Genomic DNA, 24027 nt, shown 5'->3' on the forward strand with positions numbered 1-24027 from the left:
ACATGACCCTGAGAGCGTGCACTTGTCTTTTAATTAACGTGTTTGTGTGCGTGCGTGTGCGTGTGTGCGTGAGTGTGTGAGAGCATGCGTGTATGCATATATGTACGTAAGAGAGCATGAGTGTCTGAAAGCATCACTGTGGACACTAACTAAAGGCAGGAGTCGCTAATTACACGCAGTATCACGTCTCTAAGTCGAAGTAATGATGCACGAGTTCCATATACGTGCTCCAGACAACACGTGCGCTGCTCAACAACACTGGGAACATGAAGCACTTTCTGGGCCGTCCTCCCCACGCAGCGCCACTGCCTCCCATCCCCCGCCAGCCTTTGTGGAGCGCAGGGGCGTCGCCGGAGCCAGCCATGATCCCTTTAATTAGCCCTGACTGGCACAACCCACCGTGAAATTCATGCACCAGGAATGTTCTCACTTACGTAAAGGGAGAAGTTGTTACTGGACACCGAGGAGGAGGAGGAGGCTGGGAGAATATAATGGAAACTGCCAAAAAAGAAAGCATTTAAGACTGAAGAAAGAGAAGGAGGTTGAAGTACTGGAGGAGGAGAAGGAGGCACTGGGAGCTTGAGAAGGTGAGGAAATGAGAAAAACCTTTAATCTTATCCTCGCATTGAGAGGCTACAGTGATTATTCAATTTGACAGGAGTATTTGATGCACTCTTGTCTCCGCTAATGAATGTAGACACCCGAAGAATGATACACACACACACACACACACACACACACACACACACACACACACACACACACACACACACACAGAGAGAGAGAGAGAGAGAGAGACAGGGAAGGTGCCTCAGGAAACTTCTCTTTCTCATTCTCAACTACGTGCTTTGTAATGCTGTGTTCGCTCCTTGTTCCTTCAGTCTCCTGGTGTTGTCATATACGCATTGCCTGTCTTCTGTCTTCGTCACGTCACCTTCCAGCGGCACCGTAGGGCAGTCAATCTTGTATTACTTTGAGCGATGGATTGAGTACCAGTGAGGTGTCTTGTTTACAAGGTGACGTAGATGGATGGTGCTTGTCAGGCCTGCGTGTGTGTGTGTGTGTGTGTGTGTGTGTGTGTGTGTGTGTGTGTGTGTGTGTGTGTGTGTGTGTTGTCTTTTCCTTCCCAGCTTGTGTTAAGAGAATTCACAGTCTTGTTAAGTGGCAGTGCAATTACTAGACGGTAATTATTCAGTAACCACAAAGTGCCCTTCATTAGCGCTACCTCTTAAATCATCTTTTTTCTCTTTCTTATTTTACTTTTTCACGTGCATGCATTTTAACAACGAACTCTGACCCGGAATTATTAGCGTGGTAGAAGCTGCTGTGTGTAAGTCAGTGGTGACGTGCGTGTACAGGTCCTCCTTCTCACGTGATTAAGAAAACTAGCAGTGGAAATGAGGCCGCCACATTGAATCTCTTCATTCCTGGATCATACGTATCTAATAATCACTTTTCAGACTTTTTTTTTATATATATGCTACAATCTCTTGAATATTTCTCTGACCTTAAAAGAAATGGGTGAGATAGTAATAGTCTCTCATTTTCTCAGCTTTTGCATGTGTGAGTCCATGCAAACAGTTTTCCTCTCAACGCTCTGATTGTTAAACCATTACGGAGCTTTGAACGAAGATTGCACCACTTTATGGATGACAATGATAAGTGGAGATAAGTTTAAGTATATTCTATAGAAGGACTGCCACATGTAGGCTTCATGGATTCCTGTGGTTCTCCCTTATTTCACTGCGTTTCCTTAGTAATGACAATGATGCCGGCGTGGGATTCCTTGGCGCCTCCCTCCACCCAGTGACTCTTGACCCCCGTGGCGGCCAGACGCTCGACAAAAGAAGGCGAGTGAGGTGGCGGTACAACTCTCCATCATTTATTGTGCCTTGATTACACCTGCCTTTTGTTGGTGTTGTCATTGCGGGTTTTCAGCGATGAGGTAGAAAGCCGTGGGAGGGCGGACGTGGTGAGGCTGGCAACTCCTTCCTCGCTTTGTCTCGGCGGCAACACAATGGCAGGTCACGTGTGGCTCTTCTTTCCCTCACTCAACCGGAAATTTTGATTCATCACCAGGGGCTACGAGGGCGCCCGATGACCCGTGGTGTTGCGGTGGGCACGTGTTGGGCTGCGTGAGGGAGGGTGGATCATTCTGTGTGTCAGCGTTGATGTCTCCCAGATGCCCACGCCCTGCACTTCCCCGCCTCCTCTCGTGCCTCGCTCCGGGGTGTTGGTGCGAGGGCTGTGTGCGTCCCTCTCATTATTACAACTCCCTTCGTTCTTCTCGCCTGTGGAATCATTTCAATCACTTTTTACGAGAGAGAGAGAGAGAGAGAGAGAGAGAGAGAGACGTACTATTCCTCCGGACTTGTTGATTAAGATACGCTTTCCAGGCGCTAAATTGTCGGGTAAATAAGAAAGTAACTCGACCATAGACTTGTGCGATGGTTATTACTGCGAGGCGAGGCTGATGTCATCCCGTCATCCTGCGGCGAGGAATCTCAACTTTCACTCTATAAATAGGGAAAGTTTCTCTTCCTTCCATCATAAAGGGAATTATCCTCCGTGAATTTTTGAGAGAAAAAGAGAGCGAGAGAAAAGCTGCACGAGTAAAACACGAGATAATGCGAAGCAAACAAAGAGCACCAGAACTAAGTGAAGTATAAGAAACCGCAATAAAGATCAGAAATAAGCAAGAAACAAGCAAGTAAACACGAGGAGCCAGGAAAGAAATACGACTCAAAACACACATAAAAAGAATAAAAACTCTAGAAACAACTGAACTAAAAGAAAACATTAATAAAATCTAGTGTTAAGCAAGAAAAATAACCAAAAACACACCAAATAAAAACGACGTAAAACAAAAATATGACGAAAAAAGTGATAAACAAAACGATAGAACGAACTAAGCACAGACTAACACCAGCAAACAAGTGAACAACAAGAAAAACACCAATGAAGGTAAGTGGTAAGCAAGAAACAAGCCAGCCAGCAAGGAAGCAAGGAAGCAGACACGAGCAGCGCAGTGAATCGTGGCATGAGAGGTCGATGAAGAGCAAGACCAAACTGTGCAAAGGTCAGGACGCATCATTGAGCCCTCGAGACGTGCCGGAGAAATCGTGGATGGCACACAGAGACGAATGGCAGGAACAGGCCATGAAAAGAATTGATGTTTAGTGACTTTAATCGTGGATGGCACACAGAGACGAGTAGCAGGAACAGGCCAGGAAAAGAATTGGGGTGTGGTGGCTTTTTTACCTTTATTTCGTGCTAATGGTGATATGAACTGCAGGACGTCATGGAGGAAGGAAGGACGGATGCTATGCAGGTTAGGTTAGGATAGGGTAAGGTAGCATAGGTTGGGTTAGGTTAGGTTAGGTAAGGATAGATATGAATAATTCTAACTAGCATTTCACAGTGTCTTATTTATTTCTACTTTACCTTACCGGACAGATAGACAGCAGGGCGTGCGAAAAGAAGGATGAAGGACTTTATAGATGGCTGACTGCATGAGAGAGAGAGAGAGAGAGAGAGAGAGAGAGAGAGAGAGAGGCAAGCAGTTATAATATTAAAGGCCTAGTTCTGTCTCGCCAGCATCACTTCTGTATATTGCCAGATGGAAAAAAATGTATACGTTCTATGCAGGAATCAGAGTGTGGAATTAGTGAAGATCTCATGTTGACAGTAATTCAACTTTTATGCTACACTACCAGGTCGATGTTCGAAAGTTCCACACACACTGTACGTACTTTCCTTTGTTATGATGTGGTGGAGTCATGGCCACACGCGTGAGAACTTCGAGAAGAGTGAGAAAGCGTTTCTTACTCACCATTAACAACACAACTACCGGCAAAATTTTTTAAAAGAAAGTGTTCCTACGTTTTTCCATTCCTGTGAAGGTTTCCAGGACTGTAAGGCATCTTGTTTTCCTGCCCCGAGCAATGAGAAGAAAGCTCTTACCTGAAACATGAAGGAAAGAGTATAGAAAGTGAGAGAAAAGAATATAAGTGGTTTATCACCTTGAGCTCGTGTTAAGAAAAAAAACCCAGCTGATATTGTAATTTTGCTTAAAAGAGGGTTTCAAAATTATGCTGGAAAAATTGGTAAGAATTATACTTTTACATCGAGTGGGATTAGTACACGAGAGACGTAAAGAAAAGAAATGAAGAGCATACAAGTGGATTATCACCTTGGGGAGTCCAGAAGGAGTAAAGAAAACAGTTTGCAGCTTAGAAATAGACAAATATTATGGCTTTACTTGGGGTGAGACTGACAGGCGAGGGACATAATAGAAAAACACAAATGGATTATCACCTTGGGGAGTCTCGAAGAAAACAATTTGTAACTTAGAAATCTCGCTGGAAAACGGAGAAATATCACAGTTTCCCTTGACAAGCCCCCGCAGGACACAACACAATAGGCCTCATTAGCGGACATGTGCTTCCCACCAGCTGACGAGGTTCATGGATGTGAGAGTAATGAGTAAAGAAAACCGTACCTGGAGGCAGTGAAGTGTAGGCAGGATGGTCGACAAAGCTTTCCTAGACGTCACTTTTCACCAGTTAGTTGTGAAGCAGCCAGCAAGTGAGAACATTACTCCTACTTGAGCGTGGAAAAGTTTTACCTGACGTGGTCGCGGGTTGTGCTTCAGGCTTATTCGCTCTGCCACGTGGATCTGAAGGCAAGATGCTCCCACTATGGCGCTGATACACACTGGTGTCTTGCCTGCGCTTGTCTCAGACTGAGAACTGTGAGTGTGTGATAGTTACTTCCATCTCTCTTTTGGCATTTTCACAGCTGTCGAATTTTCCAGTCACACCAAAGGAACTGTAGTTGAAATTTAGCGACCAAATGAGTCGAAGTAAAGGAGACAAAAGGTGATGTTGATGGAAAGACAATATCTTCTAATTGGACAAAAGTATAGGAGTCTCCCTCTTGCCAACTGCCGCCCTTGGGCCTGCATTAGGTCAAGAGCCTCACAGTAGGACGCAAAACTCACTGTGTCATCCCATTGAAATGACACATGTACGCGCTGGTACCTTCACTCGCCTCCTTCAGGCAATCTATCGACCACCCATGTAAGGAGGAATGAATAGCGGGTGTGGCTGTCAAGTGTCCCTGTTTGGCCCGACACGACTTAAAACTGAGCCCCGAGGAATGTAACTGTGGAGGCAATTGCCAGTACATCATGTAAGCATTTCTGAGAAAGTCACTCTGAAGATAATCGCTATCATGTTTCTGGTGTAAAATGAAGTCGGCAAGGAGTGTCTTGATGGACGTTTGCATCACTTACAAGCAGTGTCATGGTGATGGCAGCGAGAGGGAGGTACGGGCGGGCCGAGTGTCGGGCGGCCTCACGCTGATGGTTGCCAGCAGGTAAGAGACGGGCAGCCAGCGCGGGTCACTACTTGTGAGGTCAGTGCTGGCGCTCACTGGACCGACCGCCTTACTCGCCCAGTTGTGACCCTCTTTTACTACCAAATACTCACTGCTGTGCGGCGCCGGGCGTCATGGAATGCGATGCCAGCAGCAAATCTATTTTTCAGCCCTGCAAATTAGAAAGACCAGAAAAGACTTAAAAGTCATCTGCCATACAGGTGACGTGAACCGTGCCGCCCACTGAATTACATTAAAGAAAAAAGGTTCCCGTAATTGTGGTGAGTTTCCCTCACTTTAATAAGACAATGTGTGCAGTAAGCGAGCAGCATTTTGGCACGCCAGCCCGTGCCAATAGTGACCGCCAGTGTACCGTCACGCGAGGCTCCTGCTGCCCCTCGGTGCCTCGAGTCGCCCCCGAGAGTCCACAGCGCAGGCAAAAACTCCAGCATCAGCATACCAGGCGGGACGGTGTTTGGGGTCAGTGGGTCGCGCCTCCCCCGCCGCCGCTGCGTAAGGGCTGCGCTGCCTCATCTGGGCCGCGACTCTGGACCTTGTGGACGCCTGGACCGGCAGTAGCAGCGGGGGGAAGTCATCCTTGCCTCGCGCTTCGCCGCCTCACCATCAAAAAGGCTCGAATCCTCTCGTATTTTTCTTTCTGCTCATGAATACGATATTTTTGCAGTACTTTTTACAGAGACTAATGAGAGAAATCTTCACAGTCTTACTTTCCTTCCCGCTGAGTCCTAAAAACGCAGCTGGTCATGTACTGGTGGTTACTGTTCAAGGCGCCCACACCTTCACCTGTCCGCACCACCGCCGCTGTTCTCTTAAAAGTAAAACAATTAACTCAAAGATTGATTTACAGCCGCATAATCTTCATTTTCGTTTTCTCAAGGTGAAATATAGACTCAGGAATCGAGGTATTTCGGTTCGAGGAAGTGGCGGTCAAGGCAGCGACACAAGAGGCGCTCCTTCCGCTGACCGGCGTTGTGACTTGATTCTGCTTCTGGTTCCCACGCAGGATCGATCATCACTTTCCAAGCACAAGCTGTGTATGGCCAAGCATTGCCTCCGTGTGTCTCGGCTCAGTCCTGCACCACGAGACGCGTCGTCTGCTTCCGGTGATGGAAGGAAGAGAGCAATTTATAAATCGGACTTACGCAATTGAAGGAAATGAATGGAAAGACAACCAACCGTGTCGCGTCCTTTAAAGTGAAAAGAAAAAAACGTCAAGAGAAAGGCTAGTGGAGGAGGCAAAGACCTCATATCTCAGACACGTGTGGTAATTTCACCCTAATGCCCCTCGGTGGGAGCTCTTTGCGGTGTGGTGCGGCAGGGAGAGCCTAGCGCGCCGTGTGACGGAACCCTGGGGTCGCGCACCGCGGCGGGGTCATGGTATTCACATGTAAATATTTATCAAGACCCTGAGTGCAGCATCAGCAATCGTGTATTCAGGTCAAGTCCTCACATAAAATCCTCGCTTCGGGGCTTCGTGTCCGATGACGACGAGGAGGAAGGCTGGCAGAGCCTGTCGTGCCAAAGCAGCCCATTACCTCAGACGACACCCCGCGTGCCCGCCCTTCCCCGCCTCCCCCGGCCTGGCAGCTCCAGCCCGTGTCCCGCCCCGGGGCCTCCTCGGGATAGCGGTCTACCCTCGAATAGGGAAGCAGTGATCCGGACCAGGGAATGTACTCGTCTCTTTAGTATTTTTTTCTTCAAGTAATCGGTGAACCATAGAGGAATTAAGAAAGAAATGTAACAGATTCGTGAATTAAGGTTTTTTAGAGCAGCTAATGACCGTTATTCTATTTTTTATAACCACATACGCTGCGATCATCATGACCTGACTGGCCCAGCTGGTCATGTGTGTTCGTAGGGTCACCAGTTCGTCCACGTGAGTACCGGAGAGACTGCTGCATCAAACAAGCTGATGGCGACGCGACAGTGCGTGTAACTGACCACACTTAACTGTTTATGACAAAATAAAACAAAGTGAGTGAGTGTTGTGGTTTTATGACAGAATAAAGTGGATTTTATAACGTGTAAACTCGCGGCTGTAACAGTTTCATGTTTGTACCCACGGCCGGACCCTAACACACACACACACACACACACACACACACACACACACACACACACAGTAAATGATCCTTGCAGAATTTATGATGATGAAGTACAGTGTGAAGAGTGGTGAATGTGGTGACTGTGGTGGTGATGGCGGGTGTTGATTGTAGCGGTGACTGTCACTATAACCGTCTGTTGATAACGATGGTGATGACTAACGCTACTGATGCTGACCCTGCTGGAGCTGCGAAGTTGTTGTTGTTGGTGGTAGTGGTGTGGTGGCGGTGATGGTGGTGGTGTCGGTGGAGGTAGCAATATAGGTGATGGTCAGCTGGTCTTTCAGTTGCTACCATTGTTCCTCTGTCCGCTGTAACCTCGAGGATGGACAAGAGATAATGATGCTCCCTTTTTCCTCCTCTCAATAGTATACGTACAGTCATGGTTAGTAATCGAGTAACATACAACACACACATCCACTTTGTATAGCGCTTTCCTTCAGCCTTCAATCTTACGCTCTGCTGGTAGTCAATTCTTTCAGCTGCTGTCATTTTTACTCCACCAGCTGTACAATGATAGCCTCTTTTCTTCTCATACAAGTGTCATGGTCAGTATTCGAGTAACAGATACAAGTCACTGCCCACTATTTAGCCTTTTAACCTTCACTTTTCACTCCTATAAAATTATTAAAGGACTTAAAACAGTAAGCAAACCCATAAACACAGTAAAAGCTCGGGTAACATAGCTATTCATCACTACTGTATTAAAATTTTTAACGTTAATTCTTAGCAGATCAGAGGACTCAAGGCAGAAAGCAACCAGTAAACACAGTAAGACTTAAGCCAGTATTCCGAAACGCTTTGCTATCTCACCACGACTGTCTATCAAAGGCCACAAAGATCGTCAACCTGATTCTCAAGACCGTTTCGCCAGTTAATAATGTAGAAATCTCGTTAATCTATCCCTAGAATCACAGAAACACGTGTATATATCTGTGTAGCTTAAACAAGAGCCTTCGAAGATAGTGGACGTGCAGTAAGGAGTGTTTCAGAATATGGGCCCAAGTGATGAGTGTTTGACTTGTGGCCGCGACGGCATACATATCCCTTGATCTTTACCCGCCCGCTCGCCTGTCTGCCCGCCCGCCTGCCTGGGATGAGGGCGCGAGGTGATGGATGGTGAAGGAGAGAAATGGTCAGGTCAAACTATAGGAAGGCGGAGGTGATGCTGCTGCTGCTGGTGATGCTGCTGTTGTTGTTTGGTTCTGCAAGTGATTAATGGTGCTGGTGGTGGTAGTGGTGGTGGTGTTGGTGGTAGTAGTAGTAGTGGTTTAGCGGTCCTTCGCCTCGTCGTAAATCACATGCGACCCCACACACACACACACACACACACACACACACACACACACACACACACACACACACACACACACACACACACACACACACACACACACACACACACACACACACACACACACACACACACACACACACACACACACACACACACACACACACACACACACACACACACACACACACACACAGAGCAGAAGGCTTCGTCCAAGATTAGTGTCTGTTCATCATTGGTAATAATAGTCTTGAGTAGTAGGCAATATACAGGCCTCAATAAGTCTCTCTCTCTCTCTCTCTCTCTCTCTCTCTCTCTCTCTCTCTCTCTCTCTCTCTCTCTCTCTCTCTCTCTCTCTCTCTCTCTCTCTCTCTCTCTCTCTCTCTCTCTCTCTCTCTCTAAGCTTCGTCCAATGAACCATACTAAAATTACCTTTACATTTTTATTTCTTCTTTCTTCTTCCTGACCTGTTGCTGTTCCTGTTGTGGCTCTGTCAGATCATTAAAGGTGGGAGGTTCTTCCTTTCTACTATTTTTTTTTACCAATCCATTGTAAAAAACTACAGAGACTAGATACTACTACCACTATTACGTACTAGTGTCATGAAGGATTAGCATTGAGGAGGTGAGGTCGCCGGACGCAGCCTCGTACTCACTCACCCTTCCTTACCCCAAAGGCGAGGCGAGGCGTATAAGGCAGGCAGGTTATGAATAATCAAGACGTGAGCTTCTTCCGCGTGTTAGTCCCGATTCCCCGCGGTCACACCACTGCCGGAGGAGTAACCTGATATGTGGACTACCTACAGCTGTGACCGAAAGGCATTAACACGTCAAGAAAGCAGAAGTGGTAGTTTTTAAAGGCATTTGTTTCTGTCTTCAGCAGCATAGAGATGACTAGGTGGGTTCTCATGATGTGTGTGTGTGTGTGTGTGTGTGTGTGTGTGTGTGTGTGTGTGTGTGTGTGTGTGTTTTCTTGTTAGTGACGCAGTTCTTGTTTAACTGTTATTAAAATTATGAATTCCACTAAAGATTAATGAAATGTAAGGTTATAATACAGTTTACAGTGTGGGTGGTGCACTCTACGTTTGGTTATAGTTCGTTACTGCAAGGTTATGTGTAGTTAGAGTCCTTAGTCTAGACAGAACAAGATTGGGAGAAACAGGCCGATCGCTTAGGACAGGACAACGCTTAACCCCTTCAAAACGCATTTTTACCATGATTTTTTGGGTATGATCAGATTATTTTATTTACATTAGGTGAGAAGATTAATGGCCACAGTCTTTACTATTTCAATCCTCACATAAGTTTCTAAAGCTGTATAAAGCCGCTAAATAGTAAGTAGAATGAATATGAAAACGCGGCATAGTAATGAAGGGGTTAAGTCAGATTAGAAACAAGACTTTGGGTAGAAAGTTGAAATATTCTGATGGTATAGTGAGTTCCGTCTCCATCCTCCACAGCTTCCCATGCCCCGGAATGCCACTCCGTCAGTACTCTTTCTGAACTCATGTGAACTGGGAAGTAATTTCAAAGCAAGTCATTCCGTTCACTTCCCCTCCCTCCCTTTTTTTTTCCGCGACTTTATAAGGAAATCTAATATGAGTCGCCCCGTTGTGTTTTTAGCTTTCCCCCGTTACTGTCTTCTGTTCGTCACTGCTTTCTGGTTGTTCTGGTCTCACGCTACACCTTCACCTGTCCCACGATGCTTCCCTGTTATCACCCTCCTGCTCTCTCTTTTCTCTCCTCCCATGCGCTTCCATTCACCTGTTTTTACTTAGCAAGAACTCTCCATCCCCCCCAAACACACATACATACAACCCTTCTTCCAAGTACTTAAGTTCATTCACTACAACCTCTCCAATTAAGTAACTCAACGCACGCACCAGAACCCTCCCCATTTATCACTCCCGTTTCACCTCTCCGACGCTTCTCCAACCTGTCGCGTTCTCTCACAAAGCTTCGTCTTGTTGCCCAGTCGCCTCCTCCTGCACAACTCTCACGATGACTCACTTCCCTCCCGCTTTGCCATCTCATCTCACCTTCTACCTCGCATGCAGACCCCACACGGCCGTCATCCTGCCTTCCTGCCTCCCTTCCTCCCTTTCTCCCAGCTTTCCTGCACTCCCCCAGCCCTTGCCACGGCCCCCTCTACTCGGCTGCCTTGGAAAGAGACTGTGACAGGGGGCAAGGGAAGGTCTCATGCTCTACATAGGTGATAAGTGACAGAGACAGGTTGAGGTGCTCTTGTTTGTTAATGTATGCATGTATGTGTCATTCCGCCGTTTTCCTGTGAGGTAGAAGTAGGTTATCTAGTGTAGTTTGTAAAGCAGGACCAGCAGGCAGGCAGGCAGGCAGACAGGCAGGTGGGTGGGTGAGGTGTGCGCAGTTGCTCCGCCTGGTTCCCTCCCTCCCTCTCTCTCTCTCTCTCCCGGGTCCCGCTGCCTGCGTGGTTAAGCAACCCATCCTTATGCTTGCCTGTTAGATTATAAATATTGTATTTAATATAATTATTCCGGAATAACTAAGATCTTATTTATTTTATACTAAAGGGGATGTGTCCATAAAAACGTGGTCTCGGAAGCAGCCATGAGGGGCGCGCCAGCCTCACACAACCAGGACTTGCGGCGAGGCTGTCGGTGCTAAGTGTGTGAGTGTGTGTGTGTGCGTGTGCTTGAGTGCAATGTGTTTCCCTAGCAGGTCATGTATACACTTAATACAATTTGTCCGACGCTAATGATGTGTATTGTTTTACTTATCCGCGGGAATCGATACGAATTAGTTTCTTTTTTTCTGGTAAACACAGTGCGTGGCGCAGCGAGGAGGGAGGCGCGGGGGAAAGGGTTAGGGACAGGATGGCAAGAGGGAGACGAGAGGACAATCAACCTACAGCTCAATTTATAAACAGTATGGAACAACCAAGCAAGCATCCATTCCTCTGCCTTGAATGTATTAATGTATACATCACACTGGGAAAATAAGTCGATCAGCGGGGAGAGAGAGAGAGAGAGAGAGAGAGAGAGAGAGGGAGGTGGTTGCTACGGTGCACTGGCTGGGGGGGAGGAAGCCTTCTAAAGCAGGTTCCTCCTCCCCATCCCATCCCCGACCACCGAGTCCCGGCAGTGGGCGCGGGCGGGCTTCGGTGCACCAGTAACCTCGCCTTATGCTGTGCTGTTGCGCCAGGTATATTGTAAATCTGTGATAGTTTCCTCCAAGAAGCACGAGAGCCCGTGAGAATACAAAAATAGCAAGCACGGTCCACCCTTGCCTCTCCCACGCCGGGGACGCGCGGGGGCGTGAGTGACGTGCAGTTGCCGACAATCACCTGCCGCTCACCTCACCACCCCTCTGCCTGTGACGCGACGAGTGACGTGTGAGCGGACTAGCAATGAATGGGATTAGCGGCGGCGTTTATAGTGTAGTTGTCAGCGTTCAGGTGGTGTGTATGTTGAGGCTTTTTGAGGTGTTGTGTGGGTGTTGTCAAGGTGCAAGGCAGGTAGAGGTGGTGGTGGTGTGGTGCTTGTGCTCGTGCATCCTTCATCACCTCCATCTGGTGCTGTTTGGTGCTCCTGTTTGGCTGATTTTTAGTGGTTATTGCCATTATCATTATCATTATCAGCGTGTGTGACTTCAACGCAATATCAAAGCTCGCCGCATCACTAGAATCATAAGAATAAGGTTGAAAATCCCACAGTAGTTAGATATACGAGACAGAATGGCGAAGTGTTTAGGAATATGCTAGGCCTTCAGTAGCATCACTCACCGGTGTTACTCCTTTTTGCCCTCACCAGTTTATTCTTTACCTGTCAAGCGCTACTGAGTGTGTCAAGAGCAGCTGACGTGATCACTACAACCAACACCACCACACCCTCACCTGTCATCATCACCATCATCTTCATCATCATCTCTTCACAGCCACCATCAACATCACTGTCATTACCATCTCTCTCTCTCTCTCTCTCTCTCTCTCTCTCTCTCTCTCTCTCTCTCTCTCTCTCTCTCTCCTCACTCATTTTTTTCTTCTTTATTTTTTTTTTATTACTACCAGTGTTCTACTATCGCCACCACCATCACCACTGCCAACAGCACTCTAATTTTAGCCTCATTCGTTCAGGCAAAGTCTCCTTGGGCAATATTCTTTCTTCCCTCTCTATCCCTGTTTAGCTGTCTTTTACTGCGGCCTTAGATTAAATGGTACTTTGCCGCTAAACATACCCAAGTAACGCAACATTGCTAACTCAAACACCTGTAGCACGCACGCACACACACACACACACACACACACACACACACACACACACACACACACACACACACACACACACACACACACACACACACACACACACACACACACACACACACACACACACACACACACACACACACACACACACACACTGTTCTCCTCGCTCCCAAATAAGTTCATGGTCTTATTAGCTTATAGTTAAAAATTTGCATTGATAATCATCCTGTTTTTATTACTATTTTGTTTAACGTGTGTGTGTGTGTGTGTGTGTGTGTGTGTGTGTGTGTGTGTGTGTGTGTAAAGCGCGCGTTTCACTTAACCAAATAAGCCGTTTTTCTCTTTATACAAGAAAGAAAAATCTGGAGCAGTTTTTTTCTATTATTTTTTTCTCTTTTCTTCACATTTTTACCTCAGTGTGCTGGTAGTTTAATAGATAACCTTACACATTTCTCTTTTGTCTCCACAGATCCGCCCACCCCCATCAGTCCTGCTCTGCGCGCCACGGTGAGTGTTTTTATATCAAGCCAAAGTGCCCATCTTCTATTACGATCCTTATACTGTCCTATCCTCTTTATTTACTGCAGATCTCTTGCACAGCAACCTGAAATACTCTTAACACTACAGCTTAGAAAACCAAAAACCACTCAATAAATCACTCAGTCAATCCAACAACCTTCAATGATTTCACAACACGCGGTACATAAAATAGGAACACGATTTTTTTCGACATCCAGTACACGCTGAAGGAAATCACTCATTATCGTTATTATTTCAATACAAACATACCAAAAAAAGAGAAAAACGAAAAGAAAAACACATCACAGTACCTCATTGACACATATACACATCCCAGAGAGAGAGAGAGAGAGAGAGAGGTCAGAGGCTACGTTATAAATGGTACGTGTCGGTGCGAGGCGATGGAAATGGAGAGCGAAAATGATAAGTAACGCCCTTGGACTCCTCATGTTGTTGTTCCGAGTGGCGTCCCTTTGTCACCTTTGTCGACACTGTGAATGATGGATTGAGTGTAATGAGGCTCACTGATGGTCACGGTGGTGGTGGTGGTGGTGGTGATGGTGCTGGAGGTAGTGGTGGTGGTGGTGGTGGTGGAGGTGGAGGGGAAAAAAGAACGAGGGTATATCGAGGCGCCACAATAGAAACAATCCGTGTCACTTTGATGGAGCGGAGACGTTCTGGGGACGGCCATGAGAGAGAGAGAGAGAGAGAGAGAGAGAGAGAGAGAGAGAGAGAGAGAGAGAGAGAGAGAGAGAGAGAGAGAGAGAGATTATTGTCCCTTCCTCATCTACCTTCCTTCCTTCCTTCCTTCAATCCTTACCTCCTTCCGTCCTTTCTTCCTTCCTTCCTTTCTTCCTTCCTTCCTTCCTTCCTTCCTTCCTTCCTTCCTTCCTTCAATCCTTATCTCCTTCCGTCCTTCCTTCCTGTCTTTCTCCCCTACTCCTTCCCTCCCTCCCTCCCTCCTCCTCCCTCCGCACCCTGACTGCTTGTCGCCCTCAAACTGCAGTAATTTCTCCTGACAATTGCCTTCGTGTTCCCCGCCGCGCAGCACTCCCTCCCTTGGCTGGTTCGGGGATGGTGGTCGCGGGGAACAGGCGTGGGAAAGGCGGTGGCGAAATAAGTTGCAATTTTTACACTCACTGCTGATATTATTCCTTCAATCTTGCAATAACCTCAAGCATTCCCGTGAAAAAGTGAGCAGAAGAAAGTGACTCGAATTTTCTCGTTGTATTTTACCGAGTACTGGAGACAAGACAAGGCTGAGAACTGGCAGTGGTGGTGATGGTGGTGGTGACTTGCCTTTATGACTACTCTACGTGTTACTCCCTTGTGAAGGTGATACGCGCGCCACTACTAGTCACCAACGCACTCCTAGACCATCGCAGTGACGCCCTTGGATCAGATCTCACGCTTTTACTCTGATTTCTTCTGTATGAGTCTCCCGCAAGAGGCGTAGAGAGTAAAGAGAAATCCGTGGGTTTGGATGTATGTACGTAGAAACCAAACGAAATATTATCATCTCGATCTTTTCTCTCACTGGATTAAGAAATGTATTCCCAAGCAAACGTGTCCTGTGTCTCATCTTGGCAACTTTGAACATGCAGGCTCTAGTGGAAGTAATTGGAGTCTTCTTCTCCTTCTATTCTTTTTCAAGGGTACGTTCGTGATGCCAAGGATTTTTGCACCGAGAACTGTGAGAAATGGTCATGAGAACTCAACTAAGAAATATTACATAGCCTTTGAAAATAGCTCTTAGGAAAATTCAGATCATTAGTTGTTGTTTTAGATTTTTTTTTTTTTACCATGTTCAATTGTCTTATCTACCTTATTATTGATTATAACTCCTTTAACTATCAATTTACTTCTTATGGAGGCGCGAGCTGGGCGTAAGAATGGCAGGAGGAGGAGGAAGAGTAGGGAGGGGACAGTTGGGGTGACAGGGCGTTGGGGAGCGTCTGTAATGATGGGGTCTGTCAGAGGTCCTCGCCTGCACCCCCTTCATTACCCTTCACTTCGTCCCCTCCACGCCGTGGGTCCTGAGGCATCCCAGACGTCCCCGCTCCCTTGCAACGCTGGATATCGGTCATCAGCCTCAACAGCCGCTACTTAGCACGCCTCCGACACCCCGTGCGGCACCACTCCACCGACACACTGCTCTTTATCTCTCCCCTATACGTGAAGCAAACATAGGGTATCATAAAAGAAAAAAAAAGTGCTATGTTGCCACTCACGAAAAAGTTTATTAGAGAAGAGAGTACAAGATTTTCATACACAGACCCAAGAAAAGGTAAAACTTCTCAAAAGAACTCTTATTGGAGGTATGGTCTTTCAGTGAGCCATTTCCGCCACAGTGACGCTAAACTTCCCTCTCAGCACTCAACACTCACCATCAGTCTCCTCTTATAATATACTCCCCGTGGTTAAGAGATCTAAGGACCAATGTATTAGTTACCTGCCGGGGGCGAACACAGGCTCACCCCAGGTAGTGAGTGTCGGCCTGTGATGGACGGGCCGCTCCCGATCACTGTCTCAAAGGTCCCGCCGAGGGCCACTCATCCTAATCACCTTGGTAACGCTAATCACTCACTCAGTGCCCAAGACTTCAAGCCCTGCACCTCGAGGACGTTACTTTCTCCTCCTCCTCCTCTTCCTCCTCCTCCTCCTCCTCCTCCTCCTCCTCCTCCTCCTCCTCCTCCTCCTCCTCCTCCTCCACGATGGTCCTGGAGGCCTTGATCTAAACAAACAAAGGCTAAATATGACGTTTTTATCACCGCGAATCAACAAAAGAAAGTTTAAACATAAGAGTCGTAAATATGAGGCTCGGCGCAGTGTCGAGGTCACGTCGCGTGGTGAAGGGCGCTGCAAGGGACAGACTTCAGCAAGCGTGTGGCGAAGGTCGATATACAAGTGTTTGTTGTTTGAGGAGAGACTTAGCAGTGAAGTGAGGGTGATACAGGCCTTCAGTGGAGGGAAAGTTGTGTGTGTGTGTGTGTGTGTGTGTGTGTGTGTGTGTGTGTGTGTGTGTGTGTGTGTGTGTGTGTGTCCAAGGCCTTGCACTAATAAACATCCATTTGCTATATAAAGGCACTGGTGATGTGCATACAGTCCTTAAGAGGCGCGCAAGTCGACAGTGACGGAGGAGTTCTGAGGGGACGAGAAGATAAACACTCTAATGAAGGTGAAGAGAAAAACTACGACATGAGGCCACTCCAGTCCGTGTCCTATAGAATAAACACAGCGGCCGTGAGGCGTAGCGAAGCAGGGACGTGCTGTGAATACATAGAAAGTGAAGTTAGTGCGTTCTTCAGGAGAAATATAAAGGAAAGTAATGCGTAGCTGCTTCAAGGGGATATTATTCCACGCAGGTATTTGTAAAGAGAAGAAAATGATACGGAAAGGCATATTGATAAGGAAAAACAAAGGAATAGCGACCTCCACATCTATTAATAAGACGTTAATGAATGCGCGGCGCCTTTATAAGTTGCCAATTACTCGTAATGAACAGCAATGATAACGGAATAAAGTAGATTTATTTCAGGTGTAATAAAAAAACTGTATTAATCTTCCTGTGGACTTCCTGGCTGAGAGGAGAAGGAGGAGGAAAGAACTGCAGGAATAAGAAAGGAACAGGAGGAGGAGGAAGAGGTAAAATTGGAGACTTTGGCTTTAGAGGAAATAGAAGGTTGAGAATTACATAAGATTACACAAGAATTACAGAAATTAAACAAATAGCAGCATACATAATTACATAATGCACAATTATCTCCTTGTTTGGCTGCTTGGGGAAGAATTCAGACTAAAACCAGAAGTAGGAAGAGGAAGAGAAGAGAAGAGAGAGAAAGGGAAAGATAGGGTGGGGAGGAAGGGATGGCTGGGCTGAGGTGGGGCGGAGCTGGGCTGGGTGGGTGGGGATTTGCTGCCCCCGTCACCCTGGGAGCAGCGCTGGCGGGGCGGCGGGCCAGGTAATGGGGCCCTTCCGCTCCTTGTTGGTTACGGGAAGCGTCATCATCCACTCCCGTTATGTGGCCCCCTGGTGGTGGCGGTGGTGGTGGTGGTGGTGGCCGGTGTGGGTGAACCAGGTGGAGGGATGAAGGTGGCACTGGTTTCAAGGTGTGTGGTGGTGGTCGTGAAGTAAGGGCCGTCCTGTGGTGGTGATGCAGGTGAGGTGCCACGGCCGCCCTGCCTGTGTCCCTATGGTGTGGAGTCGCTCTCGTGTACAAAGAGTGTCAGTGAGTGACAGATTTTTACGTCACGGCTGCGAAGGAAAGTTTTGCTTTTCGTGGAAGGTTTGGGTCAGTGCAGCAAGGAAGTAACAACAAAGAAAACGTATCCATGCATCTACTCTCTGGCGTCACGGTGTCCCTGAGGCGTGAGTCACCCACCTCGCTCCCTCTACAGCCGCTCACCACGCCGCCCTCCGAGAGGAACACCTGTACTGGAAAAGCGTGCGTGCGTGGAAATGGTTCCCGATGCAGGTGAGGAAGGGCCACGCCACGCCAGGCAGGGCCGGAAGGGAGGCACGCGTGACCACGCCAGCCTTGTTTTCTGGATTATAGGGAACCGAACCAAACTGGAACGAGAGATCGGTCACTTGTTACGAGAAAAAAAAAATGTGCATTATGGATGTTTTTGTTCCTGAACATTATTATTATGGTAATAAAGTTCACGGCAGGACAGCAAAACTCTGACAGTACCTGTATTTTATGGCCAAGTAACGCGCCCTCGCCCTTGGCATTCATTGTGATTACACGTTCTTGTTGGCGGTGGATGGCCACACACACGAAGAGGCAACAACCTCCTTATAGGCCAAATAAATGGAGGGTCTAGCCTGCCAAACCTCCACGCCGAGGCTGTCTTAAGCCCCAGCCTCTCTCGGTCTGCCCTGCGGTGTGTGGCTGTCCGCTCACCAGCCCGCCTCCAGGACCGCCCCGTGTCATCAAGGTTTTGAACGCCACGCATAAGTTAGAGCAGCGCACACATTGAGATCGGATCATACCTTCCATTACCGCCGCGCTGTGTAGAGAGGTGACCGTGACTGGAAGAAAGGAAGTACTATTTTATCTAACAACTCCCAAGACCCCAAAATCTACTTGGTCAGATAGCGGTACGCGCCGAGCTGGAGTATTCACAGACCACACGGACCTCACACCCGCGACCTGTGAGCCGCCGATAACAGAACGCCACTAAAGGCAGGACTGAGGCGCTGTCCATTTTTGGCGGCACCGCTCACTTATCGTTGGAAACATTTCTTCTCGTCCTCCTACGCCTCCTCTCCCACCTAGTCTCGTTTTCTTTTCCTCCCCTTCCCTCAGCCACCTCTCCAGCAACCCAGCCTCAGTTCACAGGTGCAGATGCCTCGGGGATGTTGGAAGGGATTCGATCAAGGAAAAAAAGAGCTTCTCACGGCCACCACTTAACTAGAATTTAAGGGCGTGGCTTCCTGGAACTGTAATAAATATGCGGCAGCTGTGTAACTCGTAGATGCTTAGATATATCCTAGGATGACTACATACTATTCATTTTAGCTATTTCCACTATTCCACTATTATGCTGAAAACTTTTATACTCCTTGCCATTTCACTGCACTCACTTCCTCAATTTCTCATCCATCCAGCCGTCTCTCTCTCTCTCTCTCTCTCTCTCTCTCTCTCTCTCTCTCTCTCTCTCTCTCTCTCTCTCTCTCTCTCTCTCTCTCTCTCTCTCTCTCTCTCTCTCTCTCTCTCTCTCTCTCTCTCGCTCACTCATTCGTTCACTCATTCCCTCTCTCCCTCACTCACTTATTTCAGTCATTCCCTTTCTCCCTAACTTAATCGTACAGTCTCACTCACCTATTCGCTCAGACAGTCTCACTTTCTCACTCGTTCAGTCAGTCAGTCCTTCACTCTGGGATTACAAGAGGCCGGGAGGCAGCGAGGACCCAGGCTGGCTGAGGTGGCGGTGCGAGGCGGGAAGTGGTAAGTAAAGGATGGTGCGCTATACATCAAGGGTGAATACTTGCTGCAGGGAGGGAAGGGCTAGACTACCTGATGAGAGAGAGGGAGAGATTAGAGTATTTGCTCCAGGTGAATTATTCTTGTGCAAAAGGTAAATATTCCGTAGCCCGCCGTCCACCAGGTAATTGCAGGTACTGGCAGGTATGGGAAGCTGCTAATTGATAGGTACTCCAAGTGTGTGTGTGTGTGTGTGTGTGTGTGTGTGTGTGTGTGTGTGTGTGTGTGTGTGTGTGTGTACCTTTGTATTGTTCTCTCTCTCTCTCTCTCTCTCTCTCTCTCTCTCTCTCTCTCTCTCTCTCTCTCTCTCTCTCTCTCTGCCCATGCTTGATATTCCCATAAATGTTTCACTGATTAGATAATCTATTATATTTGCTTAATTAACTACAACCACCACCGTCACTACCACCAGTACCACTACCACCACCACCACCACCACCACCACCACCACCACGGCCCTTTCTTTGACCTCATACATAACCTCGTCAGCGTCCAGGATCGTGTCACGGAAAGATGGGTGGGCGGGGTACCTGTCATGTCGGCATTTAAGTCTCGCTGGTGTTGACCGTAAATTTTAAGAGTTCACCCTCAATATACTCTTATCATTGCTTTCATTATCCACATTGACATCAAAGCATATTTACGACAGTTAGGTCAGCGTCTCAAACATTCATTATTAACCCATTGAGTACCATGACACGTTTCCATATTCACTCTTCTTACTATTTGGTGACTTTATACAGCTTCAGAATCTTATGTCCATGGGCGATTAAAATAGTGAAGACTGTGGCCATTAATCTTCTGACATCCATAGACCCTTCGTAATGTCAATAAAATGGTCTAATCGTGCACAAATCTCAAGATAAAAATGTTTCCCAGTACTAAAGGGGTTAATAATGTTACCTTTTCCAATGTTTTATTAACGTTGTGAGATAAGAAGACAAGACACGGCACCTCAAACCATTAGTAGATCCCTCAAAGACAGCACCACCAGCCGCCTCAAGGCCCCACACTAATGCATCTTTACACACGTTCTTCTATAGTATGTCTACTCTAAAGTGGCTCCTGGGTCTCAGTTTGAATGGTGCCCCAAGGAATGCGTGCTTGTCAGATTTTGAGGAAAACTGTGAGCTATCCTTGTAATAAGTGCGTTGATCAACAGAAAGCAAGTATTATTTACATCAATTCATTTACGTTATCAATAAGATGCAATAGGTTTTAAATCCAGAAGCCACTTTAGAGTAGACGGACTAAAGCTACATTGAGGCATCTCATCTCACCCTCCCTGTGCCTCTTCATCCTGTGGCTCTTCCTCCCACAGGCCTTTCCTTCCCCATCACCTCTTGACCTCCCATACTCTCTCTTCCACTGTCTTGTCACTCAGTCTTTCCTTATGTATCTTTCCCATATATATTCATTGTTGTCTTCTTGTATTCACCGTCTCGTCTCCTTCATGTGTTTCTCTCCTTTTATCCTTCCTTCATCTCCTCGGTCTGTCGGTGTATATCTTACTCGTATATTCAGTGGTCGCTTTAGTAACGTGAGTCTAATTAAAATGTGTGAGTCTGCCCTTTCCTTCCTTTCTCATTTCCTTTGTGTGTGTCTACATTTTCTTTCTCTCCTTTACTTCCTCTTAACTATCACTTCGTTGTCTCTTGCTTCTATATCATTCGTTTCCTTCATTTTGTTTTTATTCTTATCGTCTCTCTCTCTCTCTCTCTCTCTCTCTCTCTCTCTCTCTCTCTCTCTCTCTCTCTCTCTCTCTTCCTTAACCTTCTGTTGTAACCTTGTGATGTTATTTTTATTTACGGAAACGGAAATTATAAGCAATCACTGTATTGTGTTTGTACACTCGCCCGCTCCGCTGCGGCGCGCATGCACACACACACACACACACACACACACACACACACACACACACACACACACACACACACACAGCAGTAGTAGCAGTAGAGGCAATAGTAGTAGTAGTAGTAGCAGCAGTAATAGTATTAGTAGTAGTAGCAGTAGTAGCAGTAGTAGTAGTAGTAGTAGTAGTAGTAGTAACAGCAGCAGCAGCAGCAGCAGCAGCAGCAGCAGCAGTAGTAGTAGTAGTAGTAGTAGTAGTAGTAGTAGTAGTAGTAATTTATTGATAAATCTAAAAAGAAATTCCCAGAAGTATACAGATCAATGTTTGTCCAAAATTTCCATCAGTTGGAAAGAATAAAAGGCGAAAACCAAACACTTGCATTTCTTTCCTGAAGTAGAAGCCTCGGGTATCTTTCTTCTACACTCTGCAGCCACCTCACGTGCTGCACACACTTGCGTAGTTCAGACACACACACAGACAGACGCGCCAATAAAACACGTCCGCCGAACAGCAAGCATTATCATTAATTATTATCATCTCTTAACGCGCCAGCTGCCTAGTGTCACCTCAAGGCTGCATTGGTGGTGGTGGTGGAGGTGGTAGGTGTAGGAAGGCCAAGACCAATACCGAGGGACCGAAAGACCAATACCAGACCAATAAGATTCCTGTGTCGGTGTCTCGAGGTCTCGTATAAAACATCAATAGTTTACATCAATAAGCTGCAAATAATCGCATCCATGTTTTTACATTCATATATGCTCTTCCTCTTTTTTTTTTTTTTTTTTTTTTTACCTCTTCCTTCCTTTTTACTGTGACCTCCCAATCGGTGTCTCAAGGTCTCGCATAAGACATCAATAGTTTACATCACTAATCTATAAAATCGCATCCTTGTTTTTCATGTTTATATTCATTTACATTCATATACGCTCTTCCTATTTTTTTTACCTCTTCCTTTCTTTTTACTCTCACCTTCCAATGCTTTATATATATACACAATCTTATAAACCATGTTTAAACCCAATCCACGTACTACCTTACTACTAAAGAGGCGACGGCAGCAGGCAGGCGACCTTCACAACGAGCTAAACTTAGGTGACTCTTATTAACATTCGCCAGTTTGCATAGGAATGTTTTTGTTAGTCAGGATGGAGTGTGTGTAATAGTTGGGTCTACCTGATTAATGATGTTAGTGTCGCTGTTAGGGGAGTGTTGCCGTGGCCACCTGCAGCGTGCGACGTGTAGAGTCATGGCGGTGGCGTGGTGCGAGGTGTTTGGGTGTTTGGGGCTGCGCGGCGTGGGAACATGTGTTGTGTGGTGATGTGAAAGTATGGGAGAGGGTGTTGTGGTGTGCTGCTGGAATGCTATGTGGGGTGCAGTGGTGTGGGAAGGTGTAGGAAGGGTGTGGGGGTGTTGTGGGATACTAAAGGGATGATGTGAGGTGTAGTGCGGTGGGGAGGCTTGAAGGAGTGGTGTTCGAGGGAATATCTGTGGTGTTGTGGAGATGTGGGGTAGGTGGATGTGTAGGAAAGGATTTTCGTATGGTGATGGAGGGTGTATGGGGTAGTGGAGGTGTGTATGGAGACGTAAGGTGTAGCAAGGGTGTCTTTTGGCGCAGCATTGGAAGGCGTGTGGCAAGACGCTACCAGCGTGTACATACTTATCTCGCGGCTCGACAAGATCTGCTATCAGGAAGGACGCACTAAATCCTTTCAATGTTCCTTGGCTCTGCAGGGCGCGTATCTTCTTCCCTTTCTCCCTACAGTTATTAGTCTGGTGCGATACGTTCACTAAGATTTACTAAGGAGCCTACTTTGTTAACAGATACTCGTACATTAAGGGTTTTTTGTGCCGCGCCGGCGCTCCCTGTGCCCATTCCTGCCTGGCCTGACCGACTAACTCTCGGGGCCGCGCCGGGTGGTGGTGGTGGTGGTGGTGGCTGTGGCTGTGAAAGCTGCTCTTCCCGTGTGTTCCTTTCGAGGGGCACGGCAGCATAGTTTGGTGGTTACTCATACCTCATACCACACCACCTGCTCACCAAACACCGACCTCGCCCTCGCACGCTGCCCGTGTCTTCATATCCAGAAGACTCCCCGCTGGACTCAGTGACCGCGGCAGTGTGGCGGCGGCCGTCCCTGGAAGGTGCTCTGGGTACATAGCTCGCGGACTCCTGTATGTGCTACGCATAGGGCGGGGTGGTGGTGGTGGTGGTGGTGTCGGTGGCGTGCCGGTTGATCGGGGCAGATGAGATGATGATACGGTACACGGTGGATCTCGCCAGCCTCACCACATCGGTACGCGTTAAAATATTTACCTGAAAGCAAAATTACAGGAGTTTGACACGAGATGGGCTGAGATTAAAGTCAAAGTGACGATACATCGCCTGGAGAACCATCAGCTGATGGGGGCAGAGGCGGGGAGGCGAGCGAGGCGGGGATGTGACGCGGTGAGGAGAGAGTGTGGTATCAGCTCCTCGGGTCACCTACAGGGAGGGACGCGAGGGAGGCCAGCCAGTGAGCCAGTGCGCCAGTCAGTGCCGCTGCCGTGCCTTGCTGTCTGATTCTTCTTCATGTTTACATGAGAGTATTTTGTTTCCTTATTAATTTGTTTTCTCTTTATTTACTTTTCATT

At 47.3% G+C, this 24027-nt stretch overlaps 1 protein-coding gene across 1 annotated transcript in view; it reads left to right on the forward strand.

Moving 5' to 3' along the window:
* Positions 1–24027, forward strand: part of LOC123517456 (serine/arginine repetitive matrix protein 2-like) — a 153213-nt gene that overhangs the window by 110219 nt on the left and 18967 nt on the right. Inside the window, 1 exon segment of the mRNA XM_045277522.1 lies at positions 13508–13545. The gene's annotated coding sequence lies outside the window, so the exon portion shown is untranslated.

This window comes from Portunus trituberculatus, chromosome 42, assembly GCF_017591435.1.
Source record: "Portunus trituberculatus isolate SZX2019 chromosome 42, ASM1759143v1, whole genome shotgun sequence".
Classification (NCBI taxonomy): domain Eukaryota; kingdom Metazoa; phylum Arthropoda; class Malacostraca; order Decapoda; family Portunidae; genus Portunus; species Portunus trituberculatus.